We start from the raw sequence: 6,000 nt of genomic DNA on the forward strand, positions 1-6,000 counted from the left end.
TACTTGAAACTATGGCAGACAATTGAGATTTAATGGGAAGATTCAGTAACCTCATCCTGGCTTATTTCATTATAACTAGTAATAACATTACTTCATTAAGAAAACAAAACAAAACAAAAATCCATGGCAAATACTCAACTAAATTCTATGCCAGAAGAAAAGGTGCAAATTGGGACTATTCTAGACAAAATAGGATACTTGGTCTTTTGATTGTAAGCCATTGGAGATTTGTTTTATTTTAATGATTCGAAGGATACTCAAATGTCCATTTCTTATTCATTGTAACCAGTATTACTTATACTCAATCACTGTTATTATTACTACTTGGAAGCAAAAAATTAAGGCAGGCTACAAAACGTGAGACGATAGAAAACACTCTTGCTTCCCACTAAAGATGAATTCTGTGCTTCTCTCTTTCCACAACCTGAACTGAACATGAATAAACAAATAAATAAGATATAAATGCTTTGTGTCTCTAGTCATTAGACCACACGGCCTCTATTTAAAATTTCAAACTGTAGAGTAAAAGGCTCACAAACTAGTTATAACTTAAATTGCTCCTTCCTGTGGAATGGCATTCACACACACCCACATGGGTGCACGCGTACACACACACACACACACACACTTTATAATCTACTCATTCCGCCAAATAATAAAAGATTATTTTAAACTTTGTCTAATATTTCTAAATCTAAAAATGGTCCTATTCAATGCAATAGTTTCCACCCTTTATTAACAGAATTCTTAGTGAAAGCCATCAACAAAACAAGAAGTCAATTTACTGAATGGGAGGAAATATTTTCAAATGACATATCCTATAAGGATTAATATTAAAAATATGTAAAGAATTCATAAAAGTCAACACTGAAAACCATAATCCAATTAAAATTGTGCAGAGGATCTGTGGGCCTGGGTGGCTCAGTCGGTTGAGCTTCTGACTTCAGATCAGGTCATGATCTCATGTTTATGGGTTCGAGTACTGCATCGGGCTCTGTGTTGATGGCTCAGAGCCTGAAGCTTGCTTTGGATTCTGCGTCTCCCTCTCTCTCTGCCCCTCCCCTGCTCACATTCAGTCTCTCTCTGTCTCTCAAATAAAAAAAAAGAAAAAAAAACAATAAAAAATTTTTTTAAAAAAGTTAAAATTGTGCAGAGGATCTGAATATCGACATTTTTCCAAACAAGACATTAGACAGCCAACAGACACATGAAAGAAAAGATGTTCAACATCACTAATCATCAGGGAAACAAAAATCAAAACCACAATGAGGTATCACCTCACATCTGTCAGAATGGGGTATATCCAAACAACGAGAAACAACAAGCATTGGCAAGGATGTGAAGAAAAGGGAACTCTTGTGCACTGTTGGTGGGAATATAAATTGTTGCAGCCACTATTAAAAACAGTATGGGGCTTCCTAAAACAATTAAAAATAGAAATACTATATGATGTAGTAATTCCATACTGGCCATTTACCCAAAGAAAACAAAAACACCAGTTCGAAGATACATGCACCCCTCTGTTTATTGCAGGGTTATTTACAATAGAAATGGAAACAACTCAAGTGTTCACACATATACACATATAAACACGATGGAATATTAGTCTTAAAAAAGGATGAAATCTTGCCATTTTCGACAATAAGGATGAACTTTGAGGGAATTATGTTAAGTGAAGTAAGTCAGACAGAAAAAGACAAATATCATACGATTTCACTTACATGTGGAATCTAAGAACAAAACAGACAAACGAAAACAGAAACAGGCTCATAAATACACAGAACAAACTGGTGGTTGCCAGAAGGGGGGAGGGAGGGGGATGGGTGAAATAGGTAAAGGGGATTAAGAGGTACAAACTTCCAGTTATAAAATCAATGTCATGGGGATTAACGGTTCAGCAAAGGAAAGACAGTCAATAATATTATAATTACTTTGTATGGTGATAGATGGTAACTACACTATGATGATGAGCATTTCATTATGTTTATAATTGTTGAATCACTTTGTTTTACACCTAATACTAATATAAAAATATAGGTCAACGGTACTTCTTTTTAAAAAAGGATCCCTGGTTAAAGGAAAAGGAAGATGTAAAGAGGTATATAGAACATGTAATTCCGTTTCTGCTAGACATATAGTTTCAAAAATCCACTATGAAAGGCATTCTATTAATGATATTCCACCTATCCAGGAAGTTACACTTCAGAACACTCCACAGAGACATGATCCATGAATGAAGTGCTTTTAAGATAGTTTGATACAGGTGTCTTCTCCTCTGATTGTCAAAGAGGTACTGTTTCATAAAAGTTTTACCAACATAAACCCTAACTTAAGTTTTGGTTGAAGATACTGGAATTGGGGAAAATAAGAAGAGATCACAGGGACTTAGGTTTCAGAGTCTAGGGGTGATTGAAAGACATTAACAGTACTATCCAGCCATTAGTCAGGCAGCTTTAACAACACACATTTACACAATTGCTCCTAAGGAAAAATTTATACCAAATTTCCAATACTGTGAGATGCAGAGCATAGATGTTGAAGAATTCTTTTATAGACAATTCTAGAATATAGCCGGATTTGGCAAATATTATCACTTATAAAAATATTGTCCCACCAGCTCTTGATATTTCTTTTCACTGTACATCATTAAGGTTTCTCTGCCTTTTGGAATCCACTCTACAGATATATATGTAGAGTGTGTACCTGTACTTTGATATTCTTTCCAGAGGTCATTTGTTTTTCATATCTGTATTAAAAAACAAATTTACCACTTCAAATTCAGATTGTGAGCAGTGATTTATTATTTCTACTCTTCTAAAGACACTGATAAAAGAGAAAACAAACAAATTACAGACTGGGAGATAGTACTTTCAACTCATGTATCTGATAAGAACTTGTATCCAAAAATATATGGAGAGCTCTCAAAACTCAATAACAAAGACACAAGACGATTAAAAATGGACAGAAGATGAAATATGGACAGACACTTCAGCAAAGAAGATATAAGGATAGCAAACGGTACGTGAAAAACCGGTCAACAACTTTGGCATCAGGGAAATGCAAACTAAACCCACATTGAAATACCAATACAATCTATTAGGATGACTAAATTCATAAATCCCGACCATATCGAGTGTTGAAGATGTGAAGGAGCTAAAACTCTCTTATGTTGCTAGTAAGAATGCAACATGGCTCAACTACTTTGGAAAACAATTTGGCAGTTTTCTTAAAAGTTAAACATACACCTTGCATATGATCTAACCATTCTACTCCTAGTTTACTGAAGAGAAATGATGCATGTATCTATACAAAGACTTTTACAAATATTGAAAGCTCTATTTTTAACACTCTCAAACAGGAAATGAATCGAATCTCTAAAAACATATAAAAGATTAACAAAAACGGGATACTGCTCAGCAATGAAAATAAATTAACTATTGACATGCACAACATGAGTAGATCTTAAAATCATTATGCAGAGTGAGTCAGAAACTCCCCCTCAAAAAAAGTACCTACTATGTACTTCTATTTAAAATTCTAGAGAAATACAAATTATAACAACAGAAATCAAGTAAGTGGTTAGTTGTGGATGACAGAGGCAAGGATATATAGAAAAGAGGGATTAGAAAGGGGCATGAGGACACTTTGTGTGTGGGGGTAATGGATAAAGGTTTCTTGGTTTGACTGTGGTATTGATTTACAATTCTATATACATGTCAACACTTAAAGTATACATTTCAAATATATGCAGTATATTTCATGTCAATTATATCTCAATAAAACTGTTAACATATCATTTAATATCATTTCCCCACCCAACAGATCACATGAAAATCCAATCACCTGTCTGTGTCTTTGGGGTATCATGTGACATTTTTAAGGATATCATCCTAACCAGATGGCAGTTTTATGCTTTAGTCCATGTTAATGAGATCTGAACTGCCTACGATCTGAGTCACTTTTACTCAGAAATGCCTTATCTTTATATTAAATCATGCAATATTTGTCATGAATATTTTATTCCTCATATCAATAACTCATACAGCCAGGAGCAACTAACACAATTTGTGTTATATATATAATCAGATAGGAAGAGATTGCATTAATTTTTTTTTTCAATTTTCATGACCTTGTTTAATTTTATAACTATAGAGATTTTGTGAAGAGACACTGGAAGTTACAAACTGATCCATTCAAACTTAATGTAAACAGCAACAATAATACATTCCGTGAAAACTCTGAGAGTAAATACAAATGTCAGTGTATTCCTGTATTCAGAAATATTTTTGCTTGTGCCTTCAATTGCAATCGTGACATCAACACAGTAAATGTTCAATAAATGCTGTAATTCTTCATCTGATGTAATCAGGAAGTTACCTCTTCCAGGAAAGTGACTTCATTGGGTAATTTGAAATTCTATTTGTACAAGTACCAAATACTTCTTTATTCATGATTTTGGAAGCATATCATCTAAAATTCATTGTGTACATTGCTATCTTCTATCTAGAGTATAAGCAGTTTATAATCTAGTCGTTTATTGAGAACCAAACAATGTGTTCCAGAAACTTTGCTAGGTATTGATCATACATTATTTCCAATAGTCACAATTTTAGTAGTAAATAACCTGAGATATTCAGAAAGGTTAAGTGGCTTTCTGCAAAATTTACATTGCTGAAATATAAAAGAGAGGGATCTGAATTTGGGTGCCAGACACAAACTTTCAGATCTACCCTGCTTCTTCTGTAAACTAAAAAAAGTTAGATACAATGATATCTAAATTTTATTCTAGTAAAAACACTATTTGGAAAAGGGTAACACTAATTAAGTGTTGAATATTTTCTGAAATTGACAAGATTATTCCATAATTACTTACTGTATAGGTAGGATCATTACACATATACATTCCAGTCAACAACTAGAAATATGTGTAATTGTTAAAAATTTCCCCATCTTATGAAATATCTAGACAATCAGTGATTTGATAATATACATACAATATATATGAGAAATCAAGTACTAACTATATAAAACATGACTTCTCAATTTTGGTTGATTTACTTCATTTTGACGGTCTTTATGTTAATGAGTTGTGTTTTGTTTTGTTTTTAGAAATAAAAAGAGGTGTGTTTCACTTTTCTTTAACTTTCTTTTGTGCATTTTTTTCAATAAATATTGAGGAGCTACTATGAATTAGGTGATGGGTTTTTAATTTATTATGAAATATATACTATTAAAACCTCCTCTCATCCCAAATTAAAATCCCCTAGGTCTGAAGCTTAAAATAATGATCCTTTTTATGAAGCAATTTTTGGTTCACATCAGTTTGCCAGGTTAAAAATAAAATATCTTGTGAGAAAGTTCCCTGCTCTTGGCAAAGGATTTGAAGCTTTATTTGAAATCCTAGTAAAGGTCTTTGAATCTGTGTTTATTGATTCCACATGATTAAGGCCCTATGCGGTCAAAAAGTACCAGGATTATTACCCCCAGAAAAAATCCTGCATTGCTTTATACTTGAATGTCTCTCCATCTTTCCAGGCAAACTTTAGTTTGGATCTCAAGTAAATTTTTAAGGTTTTTTTTCCCCTGTATTTTTTCACTGTATTTTGTTTTGGCCTTTCATTTTTTCTTATTCTTATCTGTATGAATGTGAGTGTGTGTGTGTGTGTATGTGTGTGTGTGTGTACTCTACACACGTTTTCCCCAGAAGAAGTGTTGTGTGATTCTTTACATAAATATATAGAATATTTTATATTCACCTCTTAAATATATTTTACTTCAAGTGTTAATATTTGTATTTGAGGACACATAATACAATTATGGACTCTGATAATACCCTACTCCCTTGTTTATCCATCTTTGAATTATTTCAACTTTTGCAATTCACCAGGGAATCGTAGCAGAAGGACCGGAGAGCAAAGATTCGTAATTTTCACCTTGGCCATGTAAAATTAGGAGGTTTCATTAACAGAAAATCTTTGTGAAATCATACAAGCAAGATTA

This window comes from Panthera uncia, chromosome C2 (genome assembly GCF_023721935.1).
Source record: "Panthera uncia isolate 11264 chromosome C2, Puncia_PCG_1.0, whole genome shotgun sequence".
NCBI lineage: Eukaryota > Metazoa > Chordata > Mammalia > Carnivora > Felidae > Panthera > Panthera uncia.